The sequence below is a fragment of the Marmota monax genome, unplaced genomic scaffold (assembly GCF_021218885.2).
Source record: "Marmota monax isolate L192 unplaced genomic scaffold, Marmota_monax_Labrador192_F-V1.1 WCK01_AAM20220418_F8-fsc00033, whole genome shotgun sequence".
In the NCBI taxonomy this organism is placed as follows: Eukaryota; Metazoa; Chordata; class Mammalia; order Rodentia; family Sciuridae; genus Marmota; species Marmota monax.
Window position 1 is genome coordinate 14327143 of NW_026694282.1, and position 24729 is coordinate 14351871.

The window sequence follows — 24729 nt, forward strand, 5'->3', positions numbered from 1 at the left end:
CCTAAAGTAGAAGGACTACTTACAATCACTAAAAACTTCAAATGCCTTTTATTTGAGATATTTATATTTGGTTTTTCAGTACACAAGGTTCATAATTTAATAAGCCATGTATAAATTTGCTCTTTACAACAAAGCAAGAGATAAAAAGGTAAAACAATAAAGTATGCCAATAAAAGTTCAATTTATTTTGAATTCAATTTAAATTTTACAGCATGATATTTATATGTCTTAATCTAAAATTGGTTCAATTTCCCCATGCTTGTGCAAGGGGTGATTCAATTTCAGATTAATTCAGAATGCCTTGGTAATACAGCTATTGTCTATTGAATAAATCCATCATGATAACAGTGCTGTCCATTTAAAGTGGAATGTTCTCTCTTCTGATATCTGAGGTTTGATGCTGGCTTTGATATTGCTTTAAAGTTATACTATTGTTTTATAATTAATTTCTTTAAGAGAAATCATTTCAAAAATTCAAGACAATGATACTCAATATTCATCTATAGTTTTAATTTTAAAAATATCTTTTCAAGGTTAAACACAAAAAATACAAAAGAGAAGATTATGTATGTGTGACCTAAAAGACCCTGATATAATTTCAGCTATTGATATTAAGGAAAGAATTAACACATTATATGTGATAAAGTATTTTAATTTTTCAATTGTTCCACTAGCTTTACAATTATGAAGATATTATATTCAGTGTGAGATTAACAGTTTGACATTTAAAAAAAATTCTTACTAATGATCTCAAACATGAAACTGTCAAACCATCCTGTGCTTTAAAGGGCTGTTCAGGCAATGCCCTATTATATGACCTATTTTTTTTTTCTGATTCCATTTTATGTCTTTCCTGTAGTTAAGATGCAGAAAAAGACCTAGATTGGGAGAGTAAGAGAGAAGCAATTTAAAAGTCATGCAATATGATAAACCTAGATGGATGCAGAAACTAGAGATCTTTTTTTATATTTGCATGAAAATATGAATATTTAAAATCTTAAAATTTTCAGAGTGGCTGGTGGCCAAAATATGCATTGTGAGGAGATCATTCATAAGTATTTGCTAAAATGAAAAAAAGAACTGCACCTCAACCTATTTGTTTAGGTTGTTAACATATATATTCTAGAGTCACAGAAGGATTAAATATAATACACTTAAAAAAAAACAAATCTGCATCATAGATATAAGTTCTGAAGAAAGCTATTTCTTACTGTTAAGCTCATCTGATTACTCTTAATTCATTTTATTAGAAATTGAAACATTTTGCCCCAGTTAGAAGAAGTATTTAAGAAATAAAATTTAACCTGAATTGTGCACGCGTGTGCGCGTTCGTGTGCTCACACACACACACACACACACACAAAATCTATTGTTATGTAAGAGGAACAACTAAACTTCATTAGGGAAACAAATTAAGTGCTTTTGTCTAGTAACTAATTAAAAGATACTAAATAGAATCATATTAGTGAAAAGTATCTTGTTCTAACAATAGTACAGGGGAGCAAGAATCTCAACATGAGAAATATTAATAATTAATTAATAATTAAATAATAATTAACACTTGGAAATTTCTTTTATGGTTCAGTCCCTTTATTCACAAGTAAGTTTTCACAATCATTATCTGTTATCAAATTTCACATGCAAACTCAATTCATTATTAAATGAGTTCTCCACCACATAAAAAGAATGTCATTGAAGACACCATGATGTTCAAAACTTTTTTTTCTAATAAGTCATAATCAGAACAAAAGTCCATATATGGGAAATTTAGAGGAAGATATTTGTCAAAGGTGTTATGGCATCTTGAAATCACACTCTGGAGAAAAATCAGAGATATGAGAAGAGGAGACCACCCAAGGCATGATAGTGATGCTGATGGCAATATTCATGAGCCAAATGCATATAATAGCTTTGCTTAAATCATCTATTTAAACCATGAAAGGACCATCTCAAGAAGGTACCACACACACCATGACCACCTAACAGACAATGAAACTGAAGCCATGGAAGTTAAGCTCTTTGCAGAGGGTCATATGGAACCACACCAGATTGGAATAATATTGAGTTCTCCAGTGCTTAAAGATCTGTAATTTCCTGTCTGATGTGATTTTCTTAATCTGTGAAACAGTGATAATAATTTCATGAAAGATTATTAAGGGTTTTAATAAAATAATGCTCATGTGGTAAATGCTATGATTTCCACTATTATTGATATCATTATTTTATAAGGAGCCAGTCACAATTTAAACACATTGTATTATCCAGCTCACACAGGTATAACATAACAGAATGTCAGGGATGGAGTGACTTAAACAAGAGAAGGTTATTTTAGTTCCAGTGAGAAGAAACGAGTACTGAAAGTGCATGAGCAAGGTGGTTTCCAGGGAGGTCTCTCTTGGCTTGCAAAGTGTTGCTTTTTCCCTCATGGCTTTTCCTTTGTGTTCATGCATTATTGGTGTGTCTCTTTGTCTTTTTATAAGGACACCAGTTTTATAGGGCCCCATTAACCTTATGGTCTCTTTAAAGGCTTTATCTCTAATATAGTCACACTAGAAGAATAGTGCTTTGATACATGGATTTGGTGTGGGGGGACATATTTAGTCTATAATATTAGACCATCTGCCTCCCCACACCCCAAATTTATGTTCTTCTGGCATGAAAAATACATTTATCCTAATAGGATAAAAGGAATTTTTAAAAAATAGGTAGAAAGGAGAAAAAAGATAGGGAAAGGAGATTATAACTTTAATCTGAAAGCATTGTGCTAAAAGTCCCTCATACCGTTCTTCCTCAACACCAGGTCTCTTTCCCGGACCTGTCATTCCCATATTTCAAATCTACAGGTCCTCACTCACAATGTTAAAGTGTCATGACCCCAGGTGAATAGAAATTCACTTACTTCTGAAAATTGCCCTGTGCACTGTTAACTTAGCCATCGTTAATACTTGTATTTTAAAACATATTAAGCAATGAGATCTATGAAACCTATATACACAGAGTACATTCCCAATATCATCTACTCATCAGATAATGGAGAAGACATAAACTACCAGAACATGAGAAACTGTCTTGTGATCATCAGATTGATGTCATCCCCACACACCTTCCCATGACTACTCCTCACCAAATTTCCTTTAAAGAAAGAGGTAGAAAATTCCAGAAGCATGTCCCAATATTGAGGTGGCCCACATTATCCCTTGAATGGGTCCTTGATTTCCTAAACAAATCCCTTGCTTCAATATCTGATGCATACCGGAATTATTATCCATCAGTAATCTCTCATCCTTAGTTGAGGTCCCCCTCTCTAGAACCCCCTCAGACTACCTCTGGTGACAACCCCATATCAAGAGTCCTCAATCTCTTAACCCATTTCAGTATCCATTCTAGTTCAAGTCTCATCTAAATATCACCCAAGTTAGAGAGGGTAAGAACTGAGGTATAATTCATTCAGAGGCAAAATTTCCTCTCTAGCTATGAACCTACAAAATCAGATAAGATATCTGTTTAAGGAATATAATGGCAGGAAGAATAGGATGGATATTATTGAGGATGAATGTTATTGTTCCAAAAGGGAGAAATTGAGTAAAAAAAGAAAAGGGATGACAGATCCCAAGCAAGTCTAAACCTAGCAAGGCAACTTCTATTAGATCTTAAGGCCAAGAGAATAATCCTCTTTGGCTTGATGCTCTGCCCCACAACTACTAGGCTCACTTTTGCATTGGCCCCATCCTCTCACCATGAGTGGAAGTCTTACTCCTGAACCATGGGATAAGGGGTGACTATGCTCTCTGGAATCAAGGAGATGGCCCTACCCTCCAAAATGCAGAGATAGCTGTGCTCCCAGATCTAAGAGCCTATGATGGCAGTGGCCTATGATGGCAGTGGCCTATGATGGCAGTGGCCTCCAAATCTCTGTTGGTATCATTTCTCCCTTTTCTGAAAGGATAAGGCTTATAGTCTGACAGCTCTATTTTTCTATCCTGTAAAACTCCTGAAGTCTGAAAGCCTTTCTTCATTTTGTGTCATCTCTGTCCCCTTTAAGTCCAAATTGGCAGGATTTGGGCAGCTATAATCAATTTTTATTCTTGACATATGACTAATTTCATGGGCAGTCTCTTTCCAGAGCAACTGTCTAGCCACACCATTGTTTTCTCTCCAGAACATACTTGCTCATTTATTGTAATATGGACAGGCTGAAAAGTTTCCAAATCCTTAAGTTCTAATTCAATTTGCTTAAGCATTCCCTCTTTGATTCAGCTCTCTCCTTTTGCATTTTATGATAGGAGCATTTTATTCCATACATTATCCTTCTATTACACATTTCCATGACTTTGACCATTGTGCTTTCCTAGAATATGTAATGATAGAAATATGAGATCTCAAACAGAAAATAACCACCAAGTAGGGTGTTGGATAGCAGGACACCATGCTGTGTGATATTTACATAAGGACAATTTATAGTAACAATAAACTTTGCTCTTTTAGGTCACCTTTTTGCAATTATTTCCGCCAATTCTATGATGAACAGCTTTATCCCTCCTTTGGTGCCGAGTGTGTGTGTGTGTGAGTGTGTGTGTGTGTGTATGAGCAACCCAGAGTAAGGTATAAAAAGCATCTGATAGTCTACAGTTAGAAGGCCACTAAAGACTCTAAGACTGTGTACAGTGAAGAAATAACAAAGAGGGAAAGCACACACCCCCAGTCTTTCCTTCTGTTGGGACCTCACTCAGGACCTATTATCTCAACCAACCTTGAAGTTGAAATCATTGCTTCCAAACTAGCTTACCCAGACCTCTATCTTCAGTTCTATAGCCCGTATTACCCAGACATGACAAAGAACTCTTTGTTTCTGCTTCTGACATATTTTTTCAAATCCCCCAGCTGTTATACTTTTTTTATATATTGGACCATAAATTTAAAATTCACTAAATATTTATGGGTCCCTAAATCTCCAGGCATAGATTAAATGGCACTTCTTATATATTGTCTTTCCTGATATCTCTAGGAAAAATATAATCACGCCTTCAACCTTGCCTTTATAGAATTTTAACTATGATAATATTATTAGTTAATGATTTACTGGTGTAATGGTTAATTTGAATTGTCAACTTGGTTGGATTAAGGGATACCTAAGATTAAGAAGCTTCTAGGTGTGCAGTGAGGGTATTGCCTAGATATGATTGACATATGGAATAGCATCTGAAATGGAGACCCTCCCTAAGCACAGGCAGCACTGTCCAATAGAATGGTGGCTTGGATGGAATAAAAGTTGGAAGAACAAGGAATCAGCAGCAGATGAAAGCTTGATTCTTCTTCTTTTTTTGTGGGGCGGGGAGTGAGGGTGGGTGTAACAGGGGATTGAACTCACACTGAACCACATACCCATCTCTACTCCATATTTTATTTAGAGACAGGATCTCACTGAGTTGCTTAGTGTCTCTCTGTTGCTAAGGCTGGCTTTGAACTTGTGATCCTCCTGTCTCAGCCTCCCAAGTCACTGTGATTACACATGTGCCCCAGTGTACCTGGCTTGATTCTTCTTAAATGGTTTTTTTTTTCTTTCTTTTAAAAATATATTTATTTATTTATTCCAATTAGGTATATATGACAGCAGAATGCATTTTGATTCTTTGTACACAACTGCTGCACAACTTTTCATTTCTCTGGTTGTACACAATGCAGCATTGCACCGTATGTGCAGTCATATATGTACCTAGGGTAATGATGTCCTCTCATTCCACCATCTTTCCTGTCCCCATACCCTCTTCCCCTCCTCACCCTCCCCTTTGCCCAATAACAGTTCCTCCATTTCCCCCATGTCCCCTCCATAATGGATCAACATCCACTTATCAGAGAGAACATCTACCTTTTTTTTTTTTTCCGGGGGGGATTGGCTTACTTCATTTAGAATTATATTCTCCAACTCCATCCATTTACCTGAAATTGGCATAATTTTATTCTCTTTTAATGCTGAGTAATATTTAATTGTGTATATACTCCACAGTTTCTTTTTCCATTCATCTATTGAAGGGCATCTAGATTGGTACCACAGTTTAGGTATTGTGACTTGAGCTGCTATAAACACTGATGTGGATGCAACAAACTATAGTATGTTGATTTTAAGTCCATTGGGCATAGACCGAGGAGTGGGATATTTGGGTCAAATGGTGGTTCCATTCCAAGTTTTCTCAGGAATCCCCATACTGCTTTCCAGAGTGATCACACCAATTTGAATGGGTTCTTGATTGCTTCTGGGATCTCCTGAGGATATCAGACTCTCATTCCTTCAGTCTTCCCAAGTAGCCACTGCCAGTGATTCTCCAGTGAGTTTCCAGAAACCTTCAGTCTCAGACTAGGATAGTACCATTTTTCCCTCTAATTCTGAGGCTTCAGTCTCTTGGACTATGCAGCTATTGTTTTCTCCAGCTGTCCAGCCTACAGACGCCCATGGTGGAACTTCTGGTCATGTAAATCAATCTAATAAATCTCCCCCCCTTTTTAATCACATTGCCTGTTGATTCTGTTCCTCTAGAGAACCCTGACTAAGACAACATGTTTGTTTTTCTGGTCACATGTAAGGTCTCGAAAACAAAAAATCCTACCTTATTAATTTCTCTATTCCAAAACTAAACACAGTATCTGGATACAGATGATGCACATGGACAAAATAAATGAATGTATGCAGTGCATTTCTATTCCAGGATTCTGTATTCTCTCTGATCCCAAAGTAGGTGTTTACCTTTATTAAGTTCTACAGACTGAAACTTTTTGAAAAAGAAGATATGGATCAATTTCTCTTGCAGTCCTTATCAGAATTAAGCTTTCTCTATTAGTGGGGTCTACAATTGTGTGTGGCTATCTGTCTATGTTTGTCAATACTTGTAAAACTAATTAGTATTTTCACTCTGCATGCGATCAATATAATTACAAAGGTCATTTATGAAGCACTGTGACATGCTTCACGGTTTCTCCACAGCCTTGCATCTGCTTCCACCTTTGATCATCCTCTTTACTGCCATATCCTTACTGATGTATGCAGTTCCTGAACCTCACCTGGTCTGGCAGACACAGGTTAGCTATTCACCTGCCAGTGTTGTTCCTTTCCTGAATTCACAGGTAGGCTACATTTCCGAGTCTCCATTTCATTTCTGTTAGGTGAGTTCTAGCCAAGAGAATGTGAGTGAAATGGGGCATTAACTTCTGAGGCTGACCCACAAAAATACCTCATGTTCCCTTCATTCCTTTTCCCTTTTACCAGCTTAGTGAAACTAAAAAAAAAGTAATCTTGAAAACTGTATTTTTATTTTAAATGTTTAAATCTTAAATGATTTTAACTGATACATTGTATCATGTAAACTCTACCTATTTATGAGGTACTAAGTGATGTTTCAACAAATGTACACATTGTATAATGTTTAATTCAGGGTAATCATACCTGCTCCTCCAATACTTAGCATGTTTTATGATGAAAACATTGTAAATCATTATCTAAAGCCATCTTTTGTGCACTTTCAGCACACCAGAACTTCTTGCTTCTATGTAACCAGAACATAGTACCCACTGATCAACATTTCCCCATCCCTCCCTACCTTTTCAAATCATTTGGAAAATGGCAAGCCATGCAGAGGAAGGAGCCCAGCTCCATAAGTCTCCACCTGAATGAAAATTGTTCAAATACAAGGTACTCTCATTTTTTTTTTACTTTAAATGACAATGAACTAAAATTCTATTGTGCTTGAGCTATTATATATCTTTAGTTTTATTTGTTGCAAAAGCTACTATTATGTTAACGAACACAGTTATATTCCTTTGGTTTCATGTCCCTGCATTCAATAAGACTGTAGTGGTTAATGAAATCATAAAACAGGCACTAAAACTTTTGTGTGTATCTATGTGTAACAAACAGGAATGGGAAGGTAGGTTTGTGAGACTCTGACTAGAGGCTCCCATAATGATGAAGGATTGCTGACAGAACTTCCATTACTGCAGATTGCCCCTTGTTAAAAGGCAGCTTTCAGGGAACTTGTGCTCCTGCTGTTTGCAAAACTTACTTTGAATATACAATGCCAATTATTGGGACTGAACATGTCAAGATTTTGACATGTGTCTAGAGAGTTATGCAATTAATTTTATTTATGCACATTCTGCTTTAAATGCCCCTGAAAAAAAAAAAAGAAAATTGACTAATGCATCTTAAAAGGAACACTTATATTTACCTCTTCATACCAAATCACCACAACTCTTCCATGTTACTGAAAATAAAAGAATCCATCTGAAAGAATCTAAGTTGATCTAGTGAAGGGCTTGAGTATAGGATACAAAATTCTCTTGCAAGTTTTCTAAACAGTCACTAGCTGCCAAAAGCAGACCAAAAAAAAAAAAAAAAAAAAGCTGAGTCTGTGACCAGTGCCAGAGAAAGCTGAGAGGCCTGACACTTCTTCTGAATGCTAGAACATCAGGGTACTTATTAGTATCAAGATACATCAATTTAATTATATTCCAATCACCATGATAGTGTCTTTTCCTCCAAGTTCAAAAGAAACAAACTACTCCCTATTCCATTCTCAACCACTGTGGCATACAACTTTGAGTAACATATGATGACAATCAAGTGCTCCTAGGCACTGATATGCTGATAATACTGTGCAACTAAATTATCTAGTATTGTACAATAAGCCCCTTTTGCAACTAGATAGATATGGTAGTACAATTTCTCTCATGATTTTAACAAAGTTCTAAAAATCTTGTCATTTTATTTTCCATCTTAAAATAAACCCTTTGTTCACTGATTTGATGTCAAAATTACTATATGCAACACATTATTTTTTTACACAAACAAAATCAATGCCCTATTTATTATATTAATTTATTCAACAAAAAATGGAAGCAGAGTCAGCTACAAAATAAGACAATGACTTGGAGTGATATTTATCTTCAAAAGATTGACACTAATGTTTGAGTTATCCAAATGATAAATATGAAAAATCTACATGAGTGAATCTGAAATGTAGGAAGCTAGAGAATGATAGACACCTGGGTACTCCATCATTTCCACTATGCACTTCTCCACCTCCCTCAGCAACTCCCTAGAGAAAAAAAAATTACACCGGGGAGAAGGTCTTCTAATGTATTTTCCTTTGAAACACATATGCATCTTTTAAAGTTGAGGAGCAAATATGCATTTTTGCATGTTTGTATAATTCTAAAATATGTAATCTCTGGTTTATTATATACTTTATACACGATATATATATATATATATATATCTGGGCTATAGATATCCGAATCTTCCATCTTACAATAAGTAGTCTGAAGAAAGTAGACAAAGAAAAAGCTTGATCAAATGACCAATAGAAAATAGATAAAGATAGTAAATTCGCAGTAAATTTGCCACCACTTGAAAGAATAAGATGTAATCTCTCCTCCCCCACCTTTTTTTTTTTTTCCCCCTTCTGGGACTGTCTCTATGGGAGCTACACTTTACTCTTGACCCTTCCTTTTTTTTTTTACGTAGCCTGGAGGCTTTTATTCCTTCCCTCATCTCATCCTGAGATGAGGAAGTAACAAGAATGAGAAGTATGCATTTGTCTTATAAAGTGAAAGAAGAGCTACTGTGAAAGAAGAGGTATTAAAATAGAAGTGAAAACATTAAATGGAATCTATTTGGAACACTTTTAGAAGAAAGTATGTGTGAAAGCTGCAGACTGATAAATTCTTTCTTTGGAAAAAAATCTGAATTTACAAATCATCTCCACCACCAAGTTACAGTTTCAACTATAACTGAGAAGCCACTGCTAAAAAGCAAACAGAGTAAGGGACAGGGGAGGCATGATTTGTAAATTGCATTCAGTTAAAGCAATCTACAAGAACCGAAGAGCCCGCAGCTAGAGTGGCTGATGGCAAGGGCTGTGGCATCAGAAGCACCTCTGTGTGAATCCCTGTCCCTTCTCTGCTGCCAACTAGCTAGGCAATCTGGAAAAATTATTTTAGTTGTCTGAGTCTGTCTCTTTTCATATTCAAGTGAAATAGAATATCTAGGGACTGTCTCCTGGTCTATACCATCCCTTCACTTCAGCAAAATGGAATGATTTCATTCCATTTTGTGAAGTTTTCTACCTAAAAGATGGCATTTATTTATTTATTTATTTATTTATTTATTTATTTATTTATTTATTTATTTTGCTTTCATTTTTGTGCTTATTTGCCTTCCCTATTAAAGAATAAACAGATAGAAGAGGGCTGGTTGATGTTGTCCTCCACATTGTCTAAATTAATAGGGGGCACAAAAGAAATATGAAGTACATTTTTGCTGAGCTTCATGACTAAAATGTGGTCAGTAGACTTACCTAAGAGGTTTGGAGAAATTATGTAAAATATTGTATATTAAATATTTATTTGAAGGTGACCATCAAAACAGTGAAAGAAAAAATGATAAAATACTGCCTTATAGTGAGCAATCGGCTATGAGATATGTAAAGACACAATATCAGTTTGCACACTGCTTATCAGAGAAGCACAACATGAAATATGTACTATGAAATACAGTGAAATAAAGTGAAGAAGAAATAAAATGTACTATGAAGAAAAATGTACTATGAAATAAAGTGAAGAAGAAATCTGAGGTGAGGACCCAGAGTGTCAAGATATACAAAGATCTGAGGCTAGAACCCAGAGTGCCTGTCATGTGGAAGGGGGCATCTTCTGTGGCAGAACTGCTACTAAAGAATAACTAAGGACCAGGTCATGGGACTAAGAGAACACTGCAACCATAAGAGACCAGTCTGTGGCTATTATAGAATTTAATAAGTATTCAAAATTTTGCTCAAATAAAAATCCAAGGAGTATAGAAAAGCATAAAAATGATAAGCTAGGTGAAGAAATGGATGAAAAGTAGGGGATAGCAAAGAAATTCTTGTAGGTTGCACAGATTTGTATGTTGTTATCTTACTAGCCTAAGTTTAAGACATCTGATAAATGTAATGTGTACATAAATTTTATTTATCTAGCCTGATACAGTTTTTAAAGTATGCTTAGAATGGCTTCAAGCAAGACAACAGCTCTGAAGTACATCTCAGACTTTATTATTCCTCTTGTCTCTTTATTTGCCTTCTTCACACTGAATGCATGAAAGATAAATGCATTAGGAAGATGAATTCAAAAAATGTGAAATTTATGTATTGCTTTGGAAAGGGATGGACAGAGAACAGAACTTTGTATGCATCAGTGGAAAAGTTGGTTGGGAGACTAGTATAGGGAGTGAGATGGACAAGATGAGAAGGTTCATGGTCTGTGCACAAAATATCTATGCAATCACCAGGCTGTTCTTTGCTATATCCAGTGCTTCTTGTCAAACTAAGATTGACTTCCTAAGGGAGGTACAGTGTGGGAAGCAATCCTGGATAACATAAACATGGAAGAACACATGAATTCATGAGGATATACATTCTGCCATGTAATTAACTGAACACACACCAATGGACGAAAAAGTGAAGCTTAATTATCTGTCATATAAAATTCAGCACAGCTGCATTCCAATAATATTTTGCTCTATATATTAAGACAGGAAGACAGTCTCTTTCTATGTTGTTTTTCTGCCACCTTTAGACAGCTGTCCTGGCCTGCATGACACAAGACACATCTAGACACCCCATGCTGCATTCATTTTCCAAGCCAGTCAAAGAAAAAGAAGCAACAACATATATATACAGTCTTCAAGAATGCAACCTGGGAGTGGCATATGCAATTTCAGCTAAAATCCCATTAGCTAGAACTTAGATACAAAAACCTAGATGTAAAGAAGACTGGAATGTGTGTGTGTGTGTGTGTGTGTATGTATGTATATGTAGCTGTTTTTGATGATGATGTTTGTTTGATTGTTTTTTTTTTTTTTTTTTTTTTTTTTTTTGTTTTGTTTTGGTTTTGGTTTGGTTTTTCAAGGAGTTTATATGAGCACCTACTGAGCTGGGCTTAATCTGTGATAATTGATTTACTTGAGAGATGACATTCAAAAACTCAAGAAAATGGGTAAAATAAACAAACACATTAAGGAAAAACAATAAGAAGGTGCAAAAAGATACCTGAGATATTTATTTTCCAGAAAATTTCTTTCTGAGTTGTTTTGTGAAGCAGTTAAATAAGCCTACTCTACTGATGCTTCAAAAAGTCTAACTCGGCCGGTGATGGTGAATTAAGTGTTCAGGAGCTTAAACAAAACAAATGCAGGCTGATTGTTTCCATATGTGTGTATGCTACTGGCTGCCATGAAATAAAACCTTTCATGATTAGAAAATTAAATTATCTCAGGATTAGGAAGCAGCTGTACCAGTTGCACACTGTCTTGGTGCCAAGATTGAACCTTGGCCCATTATTTTCTAATTCCATAACTTGATGAGCCAATAACTTCTACAATTCTATTTTTTGAGTGGGAGTGAGTATTGGGGATGAACTCAGGGGAACTTGACCACTGAGCCATATTCCCAGCCCTGTTCTGTATCTTATTTAGAGACAAGAGTTTCACTGAGTTGCTTAGCACCTCACTTTTGCTGAGGCTGGCTTTGAACTCGTGATCCTCCTTTCTCAGGCTGCCAAGCCTGTGGGATTACAGGAGTGGTCCATCGTGCTTGGCTCTAGATCTATTTTTGTTAATGTGTAGAATGGGGTTACAAAATATTAAGGAGGACTAAAATGAAGGTTTGGTAAATTAATATACATGAAGTAGGTCTTCCTAAACATTAGCCATGTCAGAAACCCTGTTGTTATTAATTAAGCCACAATTTTAAAAGTTTATTTATCTGCCCTATCAATATATACTTTTTTTTCCAGAGAATAAAATAATTTGCAAAATTATTCTACTACCAGTTAAATGTAGAAAATTATTATTATTTTTCTTAGCTATCTGTCCTAATAATTACAGGGGAAAAAAAACATTCCATTTCACCTCCAACAACAAAGCTCCTGGTTCTGCTATAAAGCTTAAAACTTCACGGAAGAAAAAATGTTAAGTCCCACTTAGTGAAGTATACTAGAACTGCTCTGATATGAATGATCATATTTTAAATGCACATCCTTAGGACTCAACCTGTCTTACTGAAGCAGACACTGAGAACTATAGCCTGTGTCTTGTATTTTTAATAAGCTTTACTGGTGATTTTAACTACTTCACATTTCACTTCAAAGCTTGGGAACTGTTGGCCTAGGCATGTGAATATGAAATGGTTCATGATGAGGGCTTGTTATCATGCAGGCATTATGAACAAACCTAAGTAAGATAATATCTGTGTCCTTGACCTGATGATAGGGGCATAAAATGCTAAGTATTTGCCTGCTTAGGTACCTCTTCATGCCTCTCTTCCTCAACTTCATGAGTCACATCCAACTCTGAGCCAAAATTTTCCTTATCTTAAAGATTCCAAGAAGTTCTTGGTAGACATCTGAGCATTCCTATATTATCAAACTATTAGCAGATCTAGATATATAGCTACCATTTAAGATCATCAGCAATGTTTCAAGCGATATGTATATATGTGTGTGTGTGTATGTATACACACACACACACACACACATATGCATATTGCTTCAGTAAAGAATGGCCTTGCTTCCTTCCACATAGTGCTCTGGGGGAAGCCATTTTCTATTAATATTGGAGATTGTAGCCTAATATTTTTGTGACATTCTGTAAGTTTATAGGCTTTTACTCTTTCATTAAAAAGTGAAAACACATTGGAACCTAGGGATAATTAAAGGATCCTCCTCTGAAATTCACATTGAGCATTTGCTATTTTTAACCCCATTTCAAAGCATGTAAGTAAAAATTTATCTCCTTCCACAGAAATGATGCTGATTGTTACCAACTTAGAAATAAGAGTCTACAAGCACCACTGTCCCCAAGAGTATGCTTCACAAACTTCCAAGGGGCTCCCTGTTGAATAACCTTAGCAAATCTGACTCAGAGGGACAGAGTGGCATTTAGATTGATCTAAAATTGTTCAAGTAGGATAGGTAGATCAACTAAATCCCTTGGTACTACTGAATCCCAAGATCAAGAGCCTATGTTCTATTTACAAACTAATGTCCATAAAGTATACAGAAATCTAAAAGTTTCAATCACCAAGCTATAATTGCCCCCAAACAAATGTTTTTTGCATAAATAAAATATATTTGAGCCTAATATTATACAATGTTGAATAAAAACTAGCTTTCAGATACACTTTTTTTTTTTTTGGCTGGGTTACTGGGGATTGAACCCAGGGGTGCATAACCACTAAGCCACATCCCCAGCCCATTTTATTTTTGAGACAGGATCTCAATAAGTTACTTGGGGCTTTGCTAAATTGCTGAGGCTGGATTTGAACTTGTGATCCTCCTGCCTCGGCCTCCCAAGTCACTGGGATTACAGGTATATGCCACCACACCTAGCTATATATTTCTTTAATCACAAATCTTCATGGATATAGCAACAACCAAACAATGTATTTTATTTTAATCACTTTTATACATTAATATCATTGATATGGCTTCTCTTTATTAAATATACACTGTGTGTCAGGTGGAATAGCAAGTGCTTTGCATATATTATCTCATATTTCAATGGAGTCTTGAAACAACTTCATGACAAACTACAGGAAAGAGAAATGAGATTTTTTTTAAGTTACTTACTCAAGGTTGTATACCAGATAACCATAAAGTAGGGGTTCATACTTATTGCACTAAATCTTGTCATCATCCATGACAAGTTATTTGCATAGAGGAAGCCAATCGATTTTCACTTTATGGCAAGTAAAACCTAAAATATTCCGTTACTCTATAATGTTCAATTTCTGTGAAATACCATCATCTATGTAATGACTTACAGAAATATTTTTTCTCTTTAAGAGTAGTGAAATACAAACAAAATCCTTTCACCATGATTTTATATATGAGAGAAGGCAACTATGGCTCTTTTCAAAATGACCGTTCAAAACTTGAGGGTCTTCTTCTCAACCTATGTTAAATTTTTGGTTCCTCACCTATCACAAATGCTAGAAGTAATATGTTAGCAGAAAAGGCAGAGCTTAGATAAGTCACTCTCACACCATTAACTAGCTACTGTATCTTGGGCAAGCTGTTAGTTTCCCTGAATTTTCTGTCTTCATATCTGTACCATGTAGATCACAATACCTACCTCAGGGCTACTGTGAAAACATGGACTAACATAAATAACAGACATACACATAGTAGGAAATCAACCACAAATTTGAGTTACCTGTGGTACCCTATACCAATTCAGAAGCTAGACAATAATCATTGCAAAATAATAAAGAAGTATTTTTTTAAATATCAGGATTATAGCCTATGTTACAAATCTTTATTATTTTTTGCATTATCTGTTCATGACAAAAAAGCCATCACATATTTATACATCTTCTCTTTCCATCTTTTTTCCTTATTTCTTTCTACCCACCCCCCCCTGACCTTTGCACATATACACACACATGCACACACAAAACATACACACCACTGTATTTCTTGTCACTGATTTCAAGGCCCAACATATTAAAATCACATTCTCTTACCACAACATGAAGCAATTTCAACATGGATTCTCCACCTTCATTTGAGACACTTCAAATTATAGGGATTCTACATCTTGAAAACATCTTCAGTGAATTTCCTAAAGGAAATGAAACAAAAACGCTTGGAAATATGTGATAAAAAAACTTAATTTCTCCAACAGTTCTTGTATCAAGTTCTTCATGTAATTTTCCATCTGGCTGTTTTGGCTCTGATTCTTAAAAAAAAATAATACATAGGTATTTCTAGTCTGCAAGTATATAATCCAGTCTGATGTACCCATCACCGATGACACTATTGTTTGTATGTGCAGATAATAAATTTTATCATAGTTGTTTTGTGAATCAATATGCAATCTTAAATATATATTAGAAAATGATAATTAAAGTAACAACCTATCACATCAAATTGAGCATTCTCAGTAAATTTGCTTCTAAATAAATGAATTAAATATCAGTAATACAATATAGATAAGAGGAAGTATGAGAACCACCAAGATATAGTTAGAATGTTAAAGAAAAATAATTTGAATATATAGACTTTTTTCACATTAAGAGTCTTGTGGATACCTTATAAAAATGAATAAATAAAATATGGCTTTAGGACACATTTAGTTATATTAAATTGTCATCTTAATTATTATGAGAAATTATATATATACTATATATACATATATATATATATATATATATATATATATATATATATATATATATCTAGCTATGGCAATTTTTCAAATTGAAACTTCATTCATAAACTTGCTAGAAAATTTGGCTCTGATGCAAATATTGAGCAAATTCAATGGTTGTTATTCTTAGATATCTCTCTTTCCCTCTCTCTCTCTTTCTCTTTCCCTCTCCCTCACAAACACAAGCACACTTACACATACACACACAGCTTACAAGTCAAATTTATTGAAAGAAATTACACTACAATCATATAAGAAGCAATGAAATCATACTTATTCATCATCCTAGATCTATACCCTTTAATAGCTATTTTAGTTTCACTCCAATAGAATCTTCTATAAAATAATTAAATAAAATCCCATTATGCAAATAACAGTAATGGAAACACTGAACACCTGATTATATGAAACATTTCAAGCTTAAGGAGGCATGTCATAGTGATCAATTTTAAGTTAGTCACTTTGGAACAAATTCTGTTGCTTGGCTCTCCTGGTGGCTTTCTGGATTTCTATTTCTGAAAAAAAAAACAGTAATTGTAAGTATACTAGATGGCACACATGTTGTCTCTTTTCAAAAGTTAGTTATAAAAAAAAGAGGCTACTGATTCCATCAGATAATACTGACATCTCAAGTCTTTTTGATAGATTCATTGTAGGTACAGTCTTTTTGAATAAAGAAGGTTGTTGTTATTTCCCTTTCAATATAGGCCAGGCCAGATAGAAATTTAAAATTATTATCTCTTAAAAATTTTTTATGTTTTAAAATTATTATCTCTTAACTCCAAACCCATGCTTCTATATCCTACTTTGAGATTTTGGTGCTGAGACTCTGCACACCACACACCACACATTTCCTTTGCCAGCTAACTTCCTCTTAGGTTTTGCAATAGGATGCACTGGAGAGAGGCTAAGGGAAATAAGGAGCTTAGTTAGTCCTTTCTGTCTGCAAATGTCACTTTGCCTTAGCAATCACCTTTCACACTGTTAGCAGTAGTCTGCCTACAGATTTTTTGAGTCCTTCTAGAGCCAATCATTCTGCCATTTCAGAGCTTGCTGAGACCTCTCCCGTGAGCTCCTGTGGCACCATCATGGGCAGCATAACACCATCTCCCAGAAATAGGGATCTGGAATTCTAGATAGGGAAGAGGAGTGGGAGGGAAAGGAAAGGGGCAGGGGATTAGCAAGGATGGTAGAATGTGTTGGACATCATTATCCAAAGTACATGTATGAAGACTCGAATTCAGTGTCAACATATTTTATATACAGAGATATGAAAAAATTGTGCTACATACGTGTAATAAGAATTGTAATGCAAAAAAAAAAACAAAACAAAGTACATGGATAAAGACCTGAATTGGCATGAACATACTTTATATACAAAGATATGAAAAATTGTGCTCTATATGTCTTATAAGAATTGTAGTCCATCCCACTGTTGTGTATTTAAAAACATAAAATCAATAATAAAAAAAAACTAAAGAAAAAAAAAAAGAAATAGGGATCTCTAAGCTCCAAGTATCCCAGTTCTTTATGTCATTTAAACTCTAAAGTTGCTTGAGATATGATTTCCTCATATCTTAAACATAGCCTTGTCTTATGGCTTGTCTAGCCAATAGAATATAACATAATGAAACTTCTGGGCCTAGAATTTAAGAAGTCTTTCATTCTTCTATTCCTGTCCTCTTGGATCTCTTGAGTCACCAAAAGAAGAACCACCCCAGAGTTTCAGAGAAATATGGCGTACCTGGCAGTTAGTGCCTACTGCCAGACATTGACATGACCATATCATACCACCCAGACCTAGATGGGCTGCAACACGACTGCAGTTGCATGAGGACCCAGAAGAGACAAGCACAAATTCCAGTGACTTGAGCCCAGACCAAAGTGCACACCCACAGAACTGTAAGGAAACAAAATTTAATTCCCTAAGATTTAGGGCAGTTATTTATGCAGTAATGAATTACTAATAACTAGTTCAAATTACTACTTCCACAGTATTCTTTTAAAGTATCAGATGTAGATAAAATATAGTTGTAATGCCCAGATGACCTTAGAACAAATAAATAAATCCAAGTAGGTACTGATTGTATAAAAAACTTTCCCAGAATCAACATGGAACAAACAACAACTGACAATAATAAATACTGTTGAGCAAGTTTACTCACTCGACAAGAACTAGAAACTGGAGTACCTAGGTTTGGTATGAGATTACTGATTCAAAGTAAAGGTGTGATTTAATTGAATATGCATCATTAATACTCTAATTCCTTCTGGGAACTTGTACTAAGATAGTTAGGCATAAAGATATAGGAAACTATATTAAGTCAGTTCTCAAACATTTTTGAGTCAATGTCCAATTGCACTTTTTAAATGATGAAGGCCCTGAAAAGTATTAATTTATGTAAGTTATATTAATTTATTTTTATTGCTTTGGTAATGAAAACTGAGAAACTTTTAAAATATTGTCATTGTCAGTTATTTACTTAAAAATAATTAATTTAAATACATTATAAATTCACGGTGTAGAACACCATGGCATATTTTTTTAAAAAATACTTTCCCAATCAAAAAATATTAGTGAGGAACATTGAATTGTTCCACATTTTTTGGTGAATTCTCCTAAAGTCTACCTAGCTAAAGGCAGCCAGATTCACTGAACATAAACTTATGTGATATTTTTGGTGGAAACACATGAAGAAAATGCAGAGTGATGAAGACTTTTATTTAGAAAAGAGAGAGAGGTTTCCAAAGTCATTTAAGTTACCATGGATATTTTTCTTTAATAGTATAGTAACATTCCAAGTAATTGTTTCTAAGGAGGTGTGTTGCAATGTAAAATCTGAAATGACAACATATTATATTTCATACTGTTATATTAAACCCCACTGTCCTTGGTAAAGCATCTTTTACCTATGCAAACTTGGTCATCATGCATGGGTCACCTGGCAAATATTGGCTCATTAAATTATGCACACCTTCAAATTATGAGATTAACAATACCAAAATAATTAATATTTGTTAAGACCATCACCAATATCATCCAAAAATCTGTAAGTATTAGGAAGTTGGTATGGTAGCATATAAAGAGTTTTTGAAATTTTAATTTTCACTTGAAAGCTCATATTTGATCAATGGCAACCAATACAAATACAAAATAATTGCTTTCCTTGAAATGACTAAGTCACTCTAACTTTCAGAAATCTGTTTCAAGTGCCCAAGTTTCCATAACTTTTATTTGAATATCATCACACTTTTAAGTCACAAAGGTATTAAGTCACAATGAAAGTGGTTGGTTTAGTTTTTCACACAAATAATCACAAGTGTGCTTTTGCTCAAAACAGCATCCTACTTCAGTTTGCAGAGAAAGTGCTTTATTCAGACTGCAGAGTTCATTACACAGAATACTAACAAGATTTATTCAGAGGAAAATTATAAAAAATAATCCATATTACTTCATAAAGAAGACTGCTAAGTAAACTAAAATTTTAGTTTGTTTATTTCACATAAACAATGGTGAAAAATATAATGATTACTACCAACAGTTTGTTATTACCAATTTGAACTGAGTTAAGGATCCAACAGTTTTATTTACCATTGCTTTTGGGTCATCTGGGTAATTGTCAATATAGAGAAAAAGCAAATCATATCTTAGTTTTACTTTGAAAATAGTTTTGCTTGGCACACCCTCTAAAGGCAAATGGACCTAAGGAACTTCCATGATCCAAGGGCTAGAATTTTGGAAACCATTCTCAAATAATGATCTAGCAACAATAAATGAAGAGTTTAGAGTGTTTCTATTTTAAGAATATATAGCATTATTTTACACCAGATTCAGGTACCCCTTTCCATGCTCAGTGATATAACTATGGTGCATTACAGTGGGTTTAGGCTAACACTAAAATAAATAGAGCTTAGACAAGGGCAACAGGCTTTCTCCTCTGCAATCCTTGAAGATCACTGCTGTTAACACAATTGTGTATGCCATGCCACTCCTGCAACTCTTATGATTCTTGCTCAATTTAAGGTCAGGAACTGTAATCAGTTGAGGGGATAGGGAAGAAAGGGAGTGTTGGAAAGAGAGAGACTGAACAAGACACAGGCTCACAACACACAGAGTGACAGACCAAAGAAACAGGGATCAGGAGACAAACACTCAGAAGGAAGGAGGAAAGTGCAGAAATAGGAGACAAAAGATTGAGAAACAGAGTCAGAGGCAAAATGAGAAAGAGAAAGGCAAAGAGAAAGTCCCAGAAAGGGAGACAAAGACGAGAGAGAAAGAGAGAGGTGCAAAACAACAACAACAACAACAAAAAAAAAACAGTCACAGAGGAGACAGAGAATGAGAGTATATTACAGCATCATATTTCCAAAAAGAAAAAAAAAAGAAAGGTGGGGGGAAATCTTCACTTGGGTTTTCAAACAATCACAGCTACCTAGAAGAATTTCTTTAATCTGTTTTAAGAGGTTGGTTTACTCTGTCTGTGTACATGATCTCCTGTGTATACCCTGCTCTGTGTATAGTATGAAGAGTTTTGCACTTCCCTTCTGCTGTGATCTGAAAGCCACAATGACTGCTGATGGGGGCAGTAAGGGACACTGTGCAGTAGAAGAAGAAGGCAGTGTGGACATCTGCAGAAGGAAAGGGTCTGGGTCTGTGAGAGTGGGATCTGGCACCATGCATCTGCCAGGTTTTCATGCATGCCCAGCTGAATGTGAGATGCATTATCAATGCTTCTACTTTGTCCCTTATACACACAAGTTGCTAAGGCCTGCAGAACTCAACATATAATTTTCCTTCTAACCACAAAGTTAATAACTTCCTATGAGTGAGATGAATGGAGCAATATCTCCTCCTAATCTAAACTGCAACTGATCCTCTCTATATTAGGGTTGTCTAGATTCTTAAACAGAGAAATCTTTAAAGATCCACTTTGCATTTAAATACAAAAATACAAACATCAAATTTCTAAATCTTCGTACAATCACCATGAAATATTAGGAAAATCTATTCCATTCATTGTGAGCGAACAATTAAAAAAGCAACATGGAAAAATAACGAAATGACTCCATGTCCTTATCAGTATGTCACTCTTAGTGCTCACATCAAATGAGATAAACATGTGTGGAGCGATAAATATGACTAGGTTTCAAATCAGTCCATGGCGTGAAAATGGAAATTCTGGGCTGCTATTCACCATTATGGGAACAAAAGGCAACTTGGCAAGAGGCACCTCTGGGAGCAGCACAAGCTCCAGGAGGCTGTATGTAACACTCGGCAGAGTGGTAGAAACAAGAGCTGCAAGAAGGAAAGGACCGCCAGTGCCAGGTGTTCCAGTGCCAACAGGAGTATCAGCTGTGTGTGTGCTCTTGCTAATTTAGGTGAGTTTTTAAAAATTTAAAACTGAACCCTGATTTTTTGATTAGGGTGATAGGTTTTTGTATTGACAATGTCACTGTTCCTGTATCTGTAAAGTTAAATGATACAACTATACTCGTATTTCCCAAACCATTTCATAAACATAGTAAAGATTCTGAGAATCTCACCATAAAAACGTGTGTTTAGCAAACTCTTGACCATAGAATCACCTCCTCTTTTTTTTCACATGACCATCTCTTGGGATGATGACATTACTCTGCAGCATAAATTTGGGAAGTGCTGAAAGTACCCTCTAAAATTCCTTATGACTTTGGGCCTCTCTATGTTCAAGCAGAGCTGCTGTTTAATATAGTAGGGACAAGTAACAACACGGGAAATTGTCCCTTAAAATAGCTCCATCTGCCTACGTAATCCAGGTGTTTGGACTAAGTATATTCAGGAGCCTAGGGGTTGAGGTACCATGGAGAATGGCCTCTGTGTATGCAGTAGACATTGTGTTAAAAGACTGTGCATGTAAAGCATGCCCTGGGAGGTACTATTTACCACCACTTCATTTTTAGATCAATGAGCATAAGGGAAAATTTCCTCTTGGAAAGATCAGGAAAGAAATAGAGGATGACAGGAATTTGCTACCTACTCCCCATGCAGTACAATGCCAAGTTTCAAAGTACAAACTTATGCACATAAAAACTGGCAGAATTAGCAATCTTTATTTTGGAGGAGAACCAGAATGAAAATGCTGTGCCTGAAGTAAACATTAACACTTCATTTTATGGATATTGTCCTCCTTTTAGCTCAGCATTCCCTAGATTCTCCTAAACTTTATGGTTCTTGTTTGACTATCATCTGTCTCTTACAGGTGAGGCTTCAAAATTCCAGGTGGCAGTAATAAAGTCCATACTTATAGATCTCACAATCCCCAATCTGTAGAATATAAACTTGAATTTATAGAAATACAAGCTTCCATTTTCAGGATGTGAAGCATTTCTTCATGTTTTTTGATGTCTGGACTCTTTTTATCATTTTATGTTGCATATACAAAAGGCCATTATAAAATACAAAGAAAAATTTATAAGATTTTAATATTCAGTGCAAAATGAATTCACAGATTACTTTGTCCAAGAATTTCTACTTACCACTAAAATACATATGATAATATTAAGCACATATTTATGTCCTTTGCAGCATACTAACTTGTTTACTTGTGGCACCTTAATGTCCATAATAAGCCTATTGGGTTTGTGCAATAAATCATGTCCCCTTCATTAATGGAAAGATTAAAACTCAAAGTAGTTATAAAAATTTCCTCAAAGCCAGACTGCTTTTAAGTGGTAGATCCTATAATTAGACCTATGCGTGTCTGATTCCAAAGACAAAGTTCTTAATGACACTGCTCCACTGTTAATTGTTTTGATACATTGTAATCATTGTAGCTGTCTTTGTATATTTTATTTTAGTACAACAAAATACCTGAGTCTTGGTAACTTAATAAGAATAGAGGTTTATATAATTTATAGCTCTGGAGGTTCTAGGGCATGGACCTGGTAACAAGTTGATTGTGGTAAGAACCATATGAAGTGTGACATCACAATGGTGTTAGCACATGCAGGAATGAGATGACACATCTCAAGACCACTGGGATCTTACAAGAACTAAATTAATCCCTTCTCAATGTACCATTTCCAATGACCTAACAACTTCCCCTTTAAGACCCACCCTTTAAAGGTCCCATCACACCACCACTGCCACACTGAGGACATGCCACACAGAATCCATAGAAGTAGCAAAAATATGACCATGCCTGAATACCTGTGTCATGGACTATATCAGAAACCTTTGAATTATCATCTAGATGAGCTCTACTTTGGATTTTGATTCTGAGAACTAAAGCTATGTCTAAGTATTGTAATAGTATTGACCAATGTGTGAACATGAAACAGGAAAATCTAAAGACACCGCCTAATGGTGACCTTGCAAGAAAGAACAGAATTGCAATTATAAAGGAAGAATCTATCCAGAAGACCCAGCAAGAAGACAGCAAATGAGCTCAGATAGTGGGAGCAAAGGGAGACATGACATTGGAAGTGTGTTTGAAGTGACAAGAATGGGTATACAGAAAGGTCCCCTGAGGTGTAAAAAAGAGGGATGTACATGTTTTTCATAGGATTTTTAGGGAATGACTACAGCCAGTGTAGTGTGAAGAAAACATAAATGTCCAGTGATCTGACTGGATCCTCAGCCCTCCAGGAGCTGGATCTAACCTTATAGTAAATTGATATCCCTTTATTTTGCTACCTATTCCTTCATGTTGAGGCAGTAAAAACTGCTGTGGGGTTTACTGCAAAAGAGAAGAGAATTAGAGAAAGAGACTCTCAGATGATTGCCAATCTAACTGAGTGAGATTCTGACAGAGAATAGTTAGCCATACATCTATATCCAAGAAAGAAGACCCAACCAAGAGGATGCCAACAACCCAATGGCTCAGCTCATAATAACCAATAATGAGAGGATGAGTTCAGAACAAAAATCAGGCAAATGGAAAGGGAGGAGATGGTGCACAAGACAACATTCAACCCAATCATTAAGAAACCTCAGTGGTGAAACTTGGTGGGACACAGAAAAGAGCCATTTGAGTTTGTGGAGGCTGTTTTTTTTTTTTTTAAACCACCTTTATTGCTTTTGTAACTACTCATTTTCCTACTTATTCATGTTAATCAGCCCCTTGTGGAATCTCAACAAATGATCAACACTTGCTGAGTTGGAAATGGGGTGGAATGAAACTGAAAAGTTTTTTCATAGCAAAGGAAACAATCAAAAACGTGGAGACTCTACAGAATGGGAGAAAAATCTCTGCCACCTGCACTTTAGATAGAGCATGAATCTCTAGGATATATAAAGAACTCAAAAAACTTAACACCAAAAATATAAATAGCCCAATCAATAAGTGGGAAAAGGAACTGAACAGACACTTCACAGATGAAGAAATATCATCAACAAATATATATAAAAACATGTTCAACATCTCTAGCAATTAGAGAAATGGAAATTAAAACTACACTGAGATTTCATATAACTCCAGTCAGAATGGCAATCATCAAGAATACAAGCAACAATA

General features: G+C 35.3%; 1 protein-coding gene across 2 annotated transcripts in view; it reads right to left on the reverse strand.

Moving 5' to 3' along the window:
- Lingo2 (leucine rich repeat and Ig domain containing 2) overlaps positions 1 to 24729 on the reverse strand; it is a 1180912-nt gene that overhangs the window by 930139 nt on the left and 226044 nt on the right. For both annotated transcript variants that reach the window (XM_058586401.1, XM_058586402.1), the window contains exon 2: positions 15552 to 15649. The gene's annotated coding sequence lies outside the window, so the exon portion shown is untranslated. The remainder of the gene's footprint in view (positions 1 to 15551; positions 15650 to 24729) is intronic.